Source organism: Oncorhynchus gorbuscha, linkage group LG12 (genome assembly GCF_021184085.1).
Source record: "Oncorhynchus gorbuscha isolate QuinsamMale2020 ecotype Even-year linkage group LG12, OgorEven_v1.0, whole genome shotgun sequence".
In the NCBI taxonomy this organism is placed as follows: domain Eukaryota; kingdom Metazoa; phylum Chordata; class Actinopteri; order Salmoniformes; family Salmonidae; genus Oncorhynchus; species Oncorhynchus gorbuscha.
In genome coordinates this window covers 25,627,827-25,642,658 of record NC_060184.1, presented here as the reverse complement: position 1 = coordinate 25,642,658, position 14,832 = coordinate 25,627,827, and the positions used below count along the sequence as shown (strand labels likewise).

Below are 14,832 nucleotides of genomic sequence, written 5' to 3'. Positions count from 1 at the left end.
TCCAGACTGCTGTAGTGTGGTGTCGCCCGCCAGGCCAGCCTGATAAGGTTGTGCTGCTGTGTCATAACAATACAACACTTAGAGAGAGAGAAGCAGCCGGCAACAGCCCTGCTCCTGCCGCTCCACCCCATAACTGCTGTCTTTCACTTGACCCCTCTATTTGTGGTCATGTCTTGCTTAGGAAAATGTCATCTTACTTTGTAAAAAAAGACTGTGGAGCCAGCAAGGAGAGGGCAGGCAGGCAGGCCAGCCGGTAGGCAGGCGAGAGAGAGAGAACGAGCATGAGCACTGCCTGCCTTCCTGCTCTGTGGGCCAGTGGAAGGTCCTCTAAATGTAGTCTGTTGTATAATCCCTCTGGGGGCCCTATTGCTATTTCTGATCCTGGATATGCGTCACGACTGACTGGGTATTTTCTCTGGTGACTAGCTTACATCAGTAGGTCTCCGAGCAGGCATACGCTCTCACCACCAGTGAGTGGCTATTCTGATTGATGGGAGTTTGGCCCCGCTGTTTTGGCTTTCTATCGGTGACCCCGGAGAATGGACAGGAAAAGTTTCACCCCAGAGGATTGCTGTTGGTGACCGGAGATGTTGTGGGACTGGGGAGCTGATATACCCAGGTATGTAGACATACCATTTCTCCCTCTCCTTTTCTCTACCTCATCTCTCTCTCTCCCTCTCTGTGGTGATGCTGCTGAGAAGTGATTCCCTTGTTGTCAGTGTGTTTGTAAACTGAATGGAGGATGACAGTGGCTGTTGGATCTCCACCATACACAGCCTTCTTCTCTGTGTTTTGGTACAAGCTGTCTGCTGTGTGTTGTCGTGGCGATACAGCCGTCACTGTGCGTGTGTATTTGTGTGTGTGACAGATGGGGCTGGCCTGGGCTGCAGGGGCTCTGTCTACCGACGGCTTGTTTGCACAGCCCTGGCAGGTATTTAAAGAGACTGAGATAAGCGAGAAACTATGACATAACCTGACCTCTTCTTCGCTCCGCAGAGCACGTCCCTCCCTCCCTCCCTACTTCATCCTCCTGTTCTCTAGCTCTCCTCCCCAGTGGTGAGGCACTTGTTGTTTAGTCCGTGCGGCAGCCTGAGGAGGGAGGAAGGGTAGCTGTAAAACATCCATTCACAACCCCCCCCCGGGCTCCGCAGATGAGCGTGGCACTGCGAAGCCTCCCACCTCCTCCATCCCCAAGCCGCTGCTGTCTGTTTTAATTCTCACCTGTTCTAAATCTCACCTGTTCTAAATCTCACATAACAAGTACGTTTTCCAGCCCAACACCCCAAGCCACTGACTCGCTTGCGGGCCTGTCTGTCTGCCTCACTCTGTGTGTGTGTTATCATACTGGAATAACTTGTTATGTGAGGGAAGGTCCTGGTGATAAGGCAGGGAAACACCACATATACACACACTCGTGCCTCACGCACGCACACACACACACCACACACACACACACACGCATGCAAACACACACTATTTCAAAGTTGTTGTTTTCGGAAAAGCTTATCTTCTTGCCGCTCTGCATGCCTAATGACATACACCACCCCAACAACAACAACCCCAACCCCAGACTCCATCATCTGGGGCCCAGGGGTGAGATTACCACAACCTTGAAATTAGCTTCCATGGCTGGGTCCTTTTTTATCAACCCTCCCTCCCTCCCTCCCTCCTCTCCTCTCCTCTCCTCTCTCTCCTCTCCTCTCCTCTCTCTCCCTTCTGTCCTCAGTCAGCCAGAGAGATTCCTCTTATGCACTCTCTCTCTTGTCTTTTTCTCCCTCTGTCTGTCTTTCTGCGGAGAAGAGAACTTTAATGCCCCTATCTGGCACCTGTGGAATGAGGACTCGTGCCTCTGCTAAGTGTGCTAAACTATTTTTCCATTCTCTAATTCTCAGACGATTTATAATGTGTGTCGCCGCAGCTCACAGTGCTTCAGGGGGTTTGGGGGGGGCATTTTTGCACGGGCATGTCTCGAGGACACCCTCTCCCTCACTGTAGGCCCCCTGTCTGGTCTCCTACTGTCTCTCAACAGTGTGGAGATACATTTTAAGAGACTCAACATCCTAATCCTAATACCAGGAAGTTATGGAAGGGATGTCTGGGCATGCTATTGCTAGTGTTTGCCCTGTGTATAGTGCTGTACGTCAGCATCCTGACAGGGCAGAGAGAGGGAGCGGTGAGTACCACTCTACCACGTCGTTATGGTGGGGTGATGGGGCGTGTTGGTCATGTGTCTGTCTATATAGTGTCTGTCTGTATAGTGTCCGTCTGTCTGTTTGTCTGTCTATCATTGGGGGCCAATCCAATTACCCACCCAAGTTGGATCCCATTAGCCCTCAAAGTGCGCGGGGTAATGTGATGCAGGGCTACATTAAACAGCCACCACTATGGTTACAGGGTTACAATTGGGAACCACCTGATACGGACCCTGCTTTATCAGTTGCCCTCTCTTGGCAGCGGGACAGGCCAGTAATTGTGTGCAGGTTTTGGATACTGCATTTGTTGTTGCTTGTTTTCTGTTTGCTATTATTTGATTACCCTCAAGCCTGTGCGTGTGCATGTGCGTGTGCGTGTGCGTGCGTGATAAAGATCTCCCTGGATCCCCAACAGTGTGAAGGGGGTCTCCGAACTAACTTTGTTTTTCCATCTATCTAACTCTGTGTTTGCTGCTTGCTCCCAGACCTTTCTACAGTGAGTGAAACAGTCAGTCCCACTCCCTCTACTCTACAATGGTCTACTGTGCAGAGAGGCCTTACTGCCATCTGCTGTATTGCTACTCGTTCGCTCCCACATCCATGACCTCCGCTGGGAATGATTTTACATTCAGTAGCCTATGTCTATGTATGTATTTTTGGGGGAAGTGTTCACCTCATGTACTTCACCCAGGTTTCGACTAGCCTGGTAGCAGATCAGTTTGTGCTTATTTCATGCTCTCCTTTTTTCATGTTCCGTGCCTTTGCAAAACGTGACACGGTGTTGGCGACAGCACATAAATCAAATCAGATCTGGTGCAGCAAAATGCTTATGTTTCTAGCTCCAACAGTGCAGTAATACCTGACACTTCAAAACAATACACCCAAATCCACAAAATAAAAATAAAGGAATGAAGAAATATAGAGTATATACAGTTCTGTGACCACACTAGCAGCAAACGCCAAGTACGTTCGATGGATAAAATGAAGTCTCCATTTCTCTGTCGTATCCAAACCGCTATCTGGCTGGGTATACAGATCCCTCCCTCTCTCTACCTTCGGGCTTCAACCCCACCCCACTACTGTAGGAGAAGGGAACAGGGGGACATTAGGGAGAAGGGCTGTCCTTGTGCAGTGTCCTGTCTCTGTCTGCTGTAGTGTAATATCCAGGTGGATGGGTTCAGTGTGTTAACCTGAGACGCGTGATCCTCAGTGACCTTGTCCAAGGAGCGTTCGTTCAGCTGTCTGATTCAGAGGAGGAAGTAAATCAACATGTCAGCACTTTTAGCACTCCTTTCTCTCTCTCTCTCTCTCTCTCTCTCTCTCTCTCTCTCTCTCTCTCTCTCTCTCTCTCTCTCTCTCTCTCTCTCTCTCTCTCTCTCTCTCTCTCTCTCTCTCTCTCTCTCTCTCTCTCTCTCTCTCTCTCTCTCTCTCTCTCTCTCTCTCTCTCTCTCTCTCTCTGTCTCTGTCTCTGTCTGTCTGTCTGTCTGTCTGTCTGTCTGTCTGTCTGTCTGTCTGTCTGTCTGTCTGTCTGTCTGTCTCTCTGTCTCTCTGTCTCTCTGTCTCTCTGTCTGTCTCTCTCTCTCTCTGTCTCTCTCTCTGTCTCTCTCTCTGTCTCTCTCTCTGTCTCTCTCTTTCTCTCTCTCTGTCTTTTTCCTTCTCTTTCTGTCCCTCTCAAGTTCTCTCTCTCCCCTTTCTTCCTCTTTCTCTCTGTCTCTCTGTCTCTCTGTCTCTCTCTCTCTCAATTCAATTCAATTCAATTCAAGGGCTCTATTGGCATGGGAAACATGTGTTAACATTGCCAAAGCAAGTGAGGTAGACAACATACTCTCTGTCTCTCTGTCTCTCTCTCTCTCTCTCTCTCTCTCTCTCTCTCTCTCTCTCTCTCTCTCTCTCTCTCTCTCTCTCTCTCTCTCTCTCTCTCTCTCTCTCTCTCTCTCTCTCTCTCTCTCACTCTCTCTCTCTTTCAAAAGTATGTGTGTTCTGAACAGGACTTTGGCCACAGAGTGAGTGACTGTGCATAGTAACGCAGCCTAGCTGGTCGTATGCTCCAGTATTGACGTTTTCCTCTATCGACATGACCTATATCTGGTCCTCTCGGTGTAGGTAGTAACATAACCACACAGCTAGAGTTACTGAAGCCAACACGACTTCCTTTAAGGATCGCGTTCTGAAGAGCTATCCGCTGAATGGATACTCCCACACATAACCGCTGTACAGCAGATGCCTGGTTGAATGGAAGCAGCAAAATCGGCCTCGCCGAATATATATCAGTCCTTGAAACACACACATACTGTAGGCATTATCATCATCAATGGATCCCCGGTTCTAGTAATACTATATTGAGGTGCATTGCGGCAAACTTATTTTCACAATTCCCCTTGTAGCTACACGCTGTGCTTGTCTCACCCCCAAATCTCCTTCTTATGGAGAATTCTGAATTAGGAGGGTGGCATTCATCTGGTCATGTGAAGAACGTTGTCAGGACAGACAGACAGTCCAGTAGTTGTAGTTGTGGAGGTGATTAGAGAGGGGAGTCTGTGTCCTGTTGGACTGTAGTGTCTGAGGATGAGTGTTACACTAAATATGTGTGGGGGTGGTCACTTCTCCCTCTCTCTTTCACTCTCTTGCGCTCTGTCTCTCCTCTGCTCCATTTCCCTCCCTCCCTCCCTCCCTCCCTCCCTCCCTCCCTCCCTCCCTCCCTCCCTCCCTCCCCCTCCCTCCCTCCCTCCCTCCCTCCCTCCCTCCCTCTCCCAGTGAATGCCTGTGTCCTGGTCTCTGACAGGGCGCAGTGGGTCTAAGCCCCTCACACCTTCTGTCCTTCAGTCCAGCAGCCATTGGTGCCAGGCCCGAGAGAGAATGTGTGTGAGAGAGAGAGCGAGGCCCTGGTAGGTGGGCAAGCTCCCCTCTCTCTGCCTCCTACCCCCTTCATACCCAGCAGGCAGCCAAACACAGCCCTGCCTTTGGCAAACATGGCTTTGTGCTCACACTGTGCTTAACAGTTAAGATATTTTTAAAAATTGAATTAGTGAGAGAGAGAGAGAGAGAGAGAGAGAGAGAGAGGGGGGGGAACGGGTTAGAGAGAGAGAGAGAGAAAGGGGAAACGGGTTAGAGAGAGGGGAAACGGGTGAGAGAGAGAGATAGAGGGGAAACGGGTTAGAGTGAGAGAGATAGAGAGGAAATGGGTTAGTGAGCGAGAGAGAGAGAGAGAGAGAGAGAGAGAGAGAGAGAGAGAGAGAGAGAGAGAGAGAGAGAGAGAGAGAGAGAGAGAGAGAGAGCGAGAGAGGGGAAACGGGTTAGAGAGAGAGAGAGAGAGAGAGAGAGAGAGAGAGAGAGAGAGAGAGAGAGAGAGAGAGAGAGAGAGAGAGAGAGAGAGAGAGAGGGGGAAACGAGTTAGAGAGAGAGAGAGAGAGAGAGAGAGAGAGAGAGAGAGAGAGAGAGAGAGAGAGAGAGAGAGAGAGAGAGAGAGAGAGAGAGAGAGAGAGAGGGGAAATGGATTAGAGAGAGGGGAAATGGGTTAGAGAGAGGGGAAGCGGGTTAGAGAGAGGGGAAATGGGTTAGAGGGAGAGAGGGGAAACGGGAAGGGAGAGAGAGAGGGGGAAACGGGGAGAGAGAGAGAGGGGGAAACGGGGAGAGAGAGAGAGAGAGAGGGGGAAACGGGTTAGAGAGAGGGGAAACGGGTTAGAGAGAGGGGAAACGGGTTAGAGAGAGGGGAGAGAGAGAGAGACAGAGAGACAGAGAGACAGAGAGACAGAGAGACAGAGAGAGAGAGGGGAAACGGGTTAGAGAGAGGGGAAACGGGATAGAGAGAGGGGAAACGGGAGAGAGAGAGAGAGAGAGAGAGAGAGAGAGAGAGAGAGAGAGAGAGAGAGAGAGAGAGAGAGAGAGAGAGAGAGAGAGAGGAAAGGGGGAAACGGGGAGAGAGAGAGAGGAAAGGGGGAAACGGGGAGAGAGAGGGGTTGTGAGGGGAAAAAGACAGTGAATCTATTTCTTAGTCAAAAACATATTGGACCTCTCTGAAGTAGGTCCATCATGCCTCTTGTCCATTGTGTTCACAATCAGTATTCACACAGTTACCATGGGTTACTATTAGTCAAGTATGAAGCACTGGAACACACATGAATATATGAATATGATCAACTGTCAAACAAAAACAATGAATCATAAAAACATATGACCTTTGTCAACAATGCTTGCGTGAATCACACAAATTCAAATCGACTGAAGGTAAGCCTCAAGATTAGGGATGAGCTTGTATGGCTAGCATTGGCCACTGTTAGCATATCAGGAAGCCTAGTGTATGTGTTCTGTGTGTCTGGCTAGCTGTGTCAGGCTAGCTGTTTCCAGATCCTGGCAGGTAGGCTGGAGGTGCTGGGTCCTGGCCTACATTGGAGGATTAGCACAGATGCTAATGCTAATGTCAGTGGTTTGGCAGGGCAGCACCCCTCAGTGTGACCAGGACTAGCTGCTGGTGCTCTGTCATTACAGCCTGCTGCCAGCACTGCCCAGCAGTGGGAGGCCAGGCTCCAGGCCCGGACACACACAGAGGAAGTGAAAAGACAGGGCTGGGGGGCTTCTCAGACAGATGGCCCGCTGACACGGGACACAGTGCCCAGGGCAGGCTGAAAGGACATGCAGAGAGAGAGAGGAAGGTGAAAGAGAGGTAATGAATGAGAGGCTCCATGTAGAGGTGAGAGAGAGATATTGTAATGTGGCCAGGAAAGCGTGGGACTGTGTTCCATGGTGTAAACACTTCATCTCCAGGTGGTGCCACCTGTCCACCCAGTCTTGTTCCTCGCCACATCCACTCTGATCCCCCACACCCACAGAAAGGGGACTGGAGGCAGGGACTCAAGCCCAGAATGGAGCTCCAGTGCTGGGGCTCATTGTGGCACAGTCAGGCTACTCATCCATGGCTGAACAAAGCTAGCAGGCTAACCGCTAGAAAGGTAGCACTTTGTTAGCACTCAGTATTTTACACTACATAGCCTTAAGTTGAGAGAGAGGCTTCGTGAACTATAGTAGGATCAGCTTCAGCTCTCGTAAACGAAATCCCTCTGAAATGATCCAGTCACTGGCGCGACCAAGCTTCCTGTCTGCAGTTCGTTTGTTCAGACTCACTAATCTTCTCGCTCTCTCTCTCTCTCTCTCTCTCTCTCTCTCTCTCTCTCTCTCTCTCTCTCTCTCTCTCTCTCTCTCTCTCTCTCTCTCTCTCTCTCTCTCTCTCCCTCTCTCTCTCTCTCGCTCTCTCGCTCTCTCTCTCTGTCGCTCTCTCGCTCTCTCTCTCTCTCTTTCGCTCTCTCTCTCTCTCTTTCGCTCTCTCTCTCTCTCTCGCTCTCTCTCTCTCTTGCTCTCTCTCTCTCTCTCTCTCTCTCTCTCTCTCTCTCTCTCTCTCTCTCTCTCTCTCTCTCTCTCTCTCTCTCTCTCTCTCTCTCTCTCTCTCTCTCTCTCTCTCTCTCTCTCTCTCTCTCTCTCTCTCTCTCTCTCTCTCTCTCTCTCTCTCTCTCTCTCTCTCTCTCTCTCTCTCTCTCTCTCTCTCTCTCTCTCTCTCTCTCTCTCTCTCTCTCTCTCTCTCTCTCTCTCTCTCTCTCTCTCTCTCTCTCTCTCTCTCTCTCTCTCTCTCTCTCTCTCTCTCTCTCTCTCTCTCTCTCTCTCTCTCTCTCTCTCTCTCTCTCTCTCTCTCTCTCTCTCTCTCTCTCTCTCTCTCTCTCTCTCTCTCTCTCTCTCTCTCTCTCTCTCTCTCTCTCTCGCTCGCTCGCTCGCTTCCAGAGACAACTGCTGCTGCACCGCTCATTTAAGTCTGGAAAACCAGTCGGCCTGCATTACTCATAGCACAGGTGGACCCAAACCTCCATAAAAATAACTGTGGACTTATGCATATGGATGTCGTCATTTCAATGATCCCCCTTATTTTCCTATAAACCAGATATTACAAGTATATATAGTATTATTATTGTTTTTCCATTTATTTTTTCTGTAGGTCCAGAGTGATAGTGGAGGGAAATGCCTGGAGACTAGTTCATCGTTAGCTGGGTCTGTGGGGTTGCATGGTTGTTGTGTGCAGCAGAGAGACAAAGGGAAGGAGAGAGTGGGAAGCAGAAATGGAGAGAGTGCGGTAGAGACAGAGAGAGTAAGAGTAGGAGAGAGAGAGTGACAGGGATCTAACTACTAGGGATGAGAAACTGACAGCAGAATTGCTCCCTTGGTGAAGTAAAGTGGAGGGAATTTTACACCCATGAATAGTAACTGTCCAGTAGGATTTACCAGCTGACTTAGACAGCATAGAGACATGAAGATAGACTGAGGAAAACACCAGCGAGAGGAGAAACAGAACCCGTTGTCTCTAACACTGGTTTAAAAACAGCAGTAGTGAGGGGGTGAGTGAGTGGTGCCCACGGGTGCATAGAGAAAGCATGTGAGAAAGGAGATAGCACACTGCCCCCAGCCTTACAGTAGCTCAGTGTACAACACAACCCAACACACTGTCCCCAGCCTTACAGTAGCTCAGTGTACAACACAACCCGACACACTGCCCCCAGCCTTACAGTAGCTCAGTGTACAACACAACCCGACACACTGCCCCCAGCCTTACAGTAGCTCAGTATACAACACAACCCAACACACTGCCCCCAGCCTTACAGTAGCTCAGTGTACAACACAACCCCACACACTGCCCCCAGCCTTACAGTAGCTCAGTGTACAACACAACCCCACACACTGCCCCCAGCCTTACAGTAGCTCAGTGTACAACACAACCCAACACACTGTCCCCAGCCTTACAGTAGCTCAGTGTACAACACAACCCAACACACTGCCCCTCAACCTTACAGTAGCCCAGTGTACAACACAACCCGACACACTGCCCCCAGCCTTACAGTAGCTCAGTGTACAACACAACCCAACACACTGTCCCCAGCCTTACAGTAGCTCAGTGTACAACACAACCCAACACACTGCCCCCAGCCTTACAGTAGCTCAGTGTACAACACAACCCGACACACTGCCCCCAGCCTTACAGTAGCTCAGTGTACAACACAACCCAACACACTGCCCCCAGCCTTACAGTAGCTCAGTGTACAACACAACCCAACACACTGCCCCCAGCCTTACAGTAGCTCAGTGTACAACACAACCCGACACACTGCCCCCAGCCTTACAGTAGCTCAGTGTACAACACAACCCGACACACTGCCCCCAGCCTTACAGTAGCTCAGTGTACAACACAACCCAACACACTGCCCCCAGCCTTACAGTAGCTCAGTGTACAACACAACCCCACACACTGCCCCAAGCCTTACAGCAGCCCAGTGTACAACACAACCCCACACACTGCCCCCAGCCTTACAGTAGCTCAGTGTACAACACAACCCCACACACTGCCCCCAGCCTTACAGTAGCTCAGTGTACAACACAACCCAACACACTGCCCCCAGCCTTACAGTAGCTCAGTGTACAACACAACCCGACACACTGCCCCCAGCCTTACAGTAGCTCAGTGTACAACACAACCCGACACACTGCCCCCAGCCTTACAGTAGCTCAGTGTACAACACAACCCCACACACTGCCCCCAGCCTTACAGTAGCTCAGTGTACAACACAACCCCACACACTGCCCCCAGCCTTACAGTAGCCCAGTGTACAACACAACCCGACACACTGCCCCCAGCCTTACAGTAGCCCAGTGTACAACACAACCCGACACACTGCCCCCAGCCTTACAGTAGCTCAGTGTACAACACAACCCCACACACTGCCCCCAGCCTTACTGTAGCCCAGTGTACAACACAACCCCACACACTGCCCCCAGCCTTACAGTAGCTCAGTGTACAACACAACCCGACACACTGCCCCCAGCCTTACAGTAGCTCAGTGTACAACACAACCCCACACACTGCCCCCAGCCTTACTGTAGCCCAGTGTACAACACAACCCCACACACTGCCCCCAGCCTTACAGTAGCTCAGTGTACAACACAACCCGACACACTGCCCCCAGCCTTACTGTAGCCCAGTGTACAACACAACCCCACACACTGCCCCCAGCCTTACAGTAGCTCAGTGTACAACACAACCCCACACACTGCCCCCAGCCTTACAGTAGCTCAGTGTACAACACAACCCCACACACTGCCCCCAGCCTTACAGTAGCTCAGTGTACGACACAACCCCACACACTGCCCCCAGCCTTACAGTAGCCCAGTGTACAACACAACCCGACACACTGCCCCCAGCCTTACAGTAGCCCAGTGTACAACACAACCCCACACACTGCCCCCAGCCTTACAGTAGCTCAGTGTACAACACAACCCGACACACTGTCCCCAGCCTTACAGTAGCTCAGTGTACAACACAACCCGACACACTGCCCCCAGCCTTACAGTAGCTCAGTGTACAACACAACCCAACACACTGCCCCCAGCCTTACAGTAGCTCAGTGTACAACACAACCCGACACACTGCCCCCAGCCTTACAGTAGCTCAGTGTACAACACAACCCGACACACTGCCCCCAGCCTTACAGTAGCTCAGTGTACAACACAACCCGACACACTGCCCCCAGCCTTACAGTAGCTCAGTGTACAACACAACACGACACACTGCCCCCAGCCTTACAGTAGCTCAGTGTACAACACAACCCGACACACTGCCCCCAGCCTTACAGTAGCTCAGTGTACAACACAACCCGACACACTGCCCCCAGCCTTACAGCAGCCCAGTGTACAACACAACCCGACACACTACCCCCAGCCTTACAGTAGCTCAGTGTACAACACAACACGACACACACTGCCCCCAGCCTTACAGTAGCCCAGTGTACAACACAACCCGACACACTGCCCCCAGCCTTACAGTAGCTCAGTGTACAACACAACACGACACACACTGCCCCCAGCCTTACAGTAGCTCAGTGTACAACACAACACGACACACACTGCCCCCAGCCTTACAGTAGCCCAGTGTACAACACAACCCGACACACTGCCCCCAGCCTTACAGTAGCTCAGTGTACAACACAACACGACACACACTGCCCCCAGCCTTACAGTAGCTCAGTGTACAACACAACACGACACACACTGCCCCCAGCCTTACAGTAGCTCAGTGTACAACACAACCCGACACACTGCCCCCAGCCTTACAGTAGCTCAGTGTACAACACAACACGACACACACTGCCCCCAGCCTTACAGTAGCCCAGTGTACAACACAACCCGACACACTGCCCCCAGCCTTACAGTAGCTCAGTGTACAACACAACCCCACACACTACCTCCAGCCTTACAGTAGCCTAGTGTACAACACAACCCGACACACTGCCCCCAGCCTTACAGTAGCCCAGTGTACAACACAACACAACCCGACACACTGCCCCCAGCCTTACTGTAGCCCAGTGTACAACACAACACAACCCGACACACTGCCCCCAGCCTTACAGTAGCCCAGTGTACAACACAACACAACCCGACACACTGCCCCCAGCCTTACAGTAGCCCAGTGTACAACACAACACATCCCGACACACTGCCCCCAGCCTTACAGTAGCCCAGTGTACAACACAAAACACAACCCGACACACTGCCCCCAGCCTTACAGTAGCCCAGTGTACAACACAACCCGACACACTTCCCCCAGCCTTACTGTAGCCCAGTGTACAAACACAACCCGACACACTGCCCCCAGCCTTACAGTAGCCCAGTGTACAACACAACCCGACACACTGCCCCCAGCCTTACTGTAGCCCAGTGTACAAACACAACCCGACACACTGCCCCCAGCCTTACAGTAGCCCAGTGTACAACACAACCCGACACACTGCCCCCAGCCTTACTGTAGCCCAGTGTACAAACACAACCCGACACACTGCCCCCAGCCTTACAGTAGCCCAGTGTACAACACAACCCGACACACTGCCCCCAGCCTTACTGTAGCCCAGTGTACAAACACAACCCGACACACTGCCCCCAGCCTTACAGTAGCCCAGTGTACAACACAACCCGACACACTGCCCCCAGCCTTACTGTAGCCCAGTGTACAAACACAACCCGACACACTGCCCCCAGCCTTACAGTAGCCCAGTGTACAACACAACCCGACACACTGCCCCCAGCCTTACTGTAGCCCAGTGTACAAACACAACCCGACACACTGCCCCCAGCCTTACAGTAGCCCAGTGTACAACACAACCCGACACACTGCCCCCAGCCTTACTGTAGCCCAGTGTACAAACACAACCCGACACACTGCCCCCAGCCTTACAGTAGCCCAGTGTACAACACAACCCGACACACTGGCCTGACTGTCTGTTTGAACCACATGCAAACACTGTCGGGAGGTCAGTTGTGATGATGACAGGCGGATAGAACAAGGCTGCTCAGCCCTCTTAGGGCTCTGTCCTCTGAAACGACTCTCTCTTACTCACCTATGAAATTCATTATGTCTGGAATATTTCTACACGGATGATGAGACATCCAGTGGTGTTTGGTCTGAGTGTTTTTGTCACCCAGCAGTAACTATGTGCTACTGGTTCCTCTGTATTCAGCCAAACACAGGAGGAACCTCAAGAGCAGGACAAAAGGAAGAGAGGAAGTGATGCAATGTATCAGCAGTCATGGGAGAAACCAGATATTGTGTCTGTGTGTCACCCGGTGAAACCCGTGGGCCCACTTTTTCTAAGTTATCTATTTTGTCTATCGGATAGGACTAAATGCATTGAAATAGAACCAGAGTCCCCATTCGAGTCAATGATTTGTCCACTTTATTCATTCTATTTCTATGCATGTAATCCTCTCTGATAGGCAGAATCCAGATAGATAACGTTTGAAAAACTGGGCCCTGAGTGTGGCCAACCTCAGCATAGGTCATCTGTAGAGACCAGAGCCGGAGGGAAAATCTGCTATCTGGTTCTGCTTGACGCTCCCAACGGTACAAAGGCCAAGTTTGTGTTAAGATATTAAGCTGGAGAATTACACGAACAGGGCACAAGCTCTGGAAACAGGCTGGAATTTTCTTTGTGGCTTTTTGACACAATAGGGGAAATAAGTAGTGTTATTACTACTGTTGCTAATAACATGATGATGTATTGTAAAGTACAGCACAGATCAGATTCCAATGATCATACCAGTGTAACATTCCGTCGGTGTGGTATTCTCACACCCCAGACCGATATGTCCATTGTTGGTGCCATATTTTGTGTGTGACTGTAGTGGCAGTGGAAGATGGTGTGCATTTGACTTGTGGGGTCAGCCATTCATACATATGTGTTTAGAGTTGAGGTTTTTACCGAATCCTTCCAGCTGTCTGTCTGTCAGCTCTACCCACAAACCTTTGACTGGAGTCGGACTTCCTCTCCATGAAAACACTTAATAAACAAACACCAGGGTGTTACTTATGAGGATACCTCATGCGACACACACACACACACACACACACACACACACACACACACACACACACACACACACACACACACACACACACACACACACACACACACACACACACACACACACACACACACACACACACACACACACACACACACACACACACACACACACACACACACACACACACACACACACACACAGAGAGTAGTGAGAGACTTCTGAGAGGTACAACAGATGTGTGGCAGTTGTGTCTGGCCCATGGAGAAGGAGGAATGTGAAACCTCGTAACGCACCTCCGATTTTCCGTTCCCGCTGTGTACACATCCCGTTATCAATGTTATATGAAAGTAGGAAATTCCTTTAAAGCTCTGGCGTGATGTAGCTGCAGGGGGGCATTCAGCTAAGGGGGCTGTACAGATCCAGGGCCCCGTGCATTCCTGGTTGGGGGGCATCTGGGCCCAAGGAGGAGGGGGAGGGAGGCCCATGCCTACACGGCCCAGGGTGGCCCCTTCATGACCACTTTAATGGTGGAATTAAACACTGGTATGCTACCTCACCCATTCTCTCCCTTTCCCTGTCTCTCTCTCGCTCTCTCTTGCTCTCTCTCTCTCGCTCTCGCTCTCCCTCTCTCTCTCTCTCTCTCTCTCTCTCTCTCTCTCTCTCTCTCTCTCTCTCTCTCTCTCTCTCTCTCTCTCTCTCTCTCTCTCTCTCTCTCTCTCTCTCTCTCTCTCTCTCTCTCTCTCTCTCTCTCCCTCTCTCGCTCTCTCTCCCCTCTCTCGCTCTCTCTCTCTCTCTCTCTCTCTCTCTCTCTCTCTCTCTCTCTCTCTCTCTCTCTCTCTCTCTCTCTCTCTCTCTCTCTCTCTCTCTCTCTCTCTCTCTCTCTCTCTCTCTCTCTCCCTCTCTCAGATAGATCTGCTTCTGGTAATTTGCAGCTGAAATGGCGTATAATTGGGTGAAATGTGTTTTGTGTACGTTTGCATGACGGGTGTTGCAACTTTTGGAAGAGTGCTCCAATTTGATTAGCACTGCCAGTTATTAAACAGAGGCTGAGGAATATATGATTGTCCAGTGGGGAGAACTGATTAGCAGCTGTTGATAGATTTCTGGTTGTGTCATATGAAAGTGCAGTACAATTTGCAGCCGGAACAAACTGTTCCTAACCAAGAGGAGTATCAATCATTCAGTAATAGTTCAGCCTGGCTGTTCCCCACAGCTGGATCTGCTTGAAGTCGTAGCATTTCCAAGAGCTGAAATC

The 14,832-nt window shown here is 50.8% G+C and overlaps 1 protein-coding gene across 1 annotated transcript in view; it reads left to right on the top strand.

Annotated features, from left to right (window-relative positions):
- The first annotated feature begins 429 nt into the window (after positions 1 to 429).
- The window catches only part of hivep2a (HIVEP zinc finger 2a), a 77,055-nt gene continuing 62,652 nt past the window's right edge, over positions 430 to 14,832 (top strand). Inside the window, 1 exon segment of the mRNA XM_046291617.1 lies at positions 430 to 619. The gene's annotated coding sequence lies outside the window, so the exon portion shown is untranslated.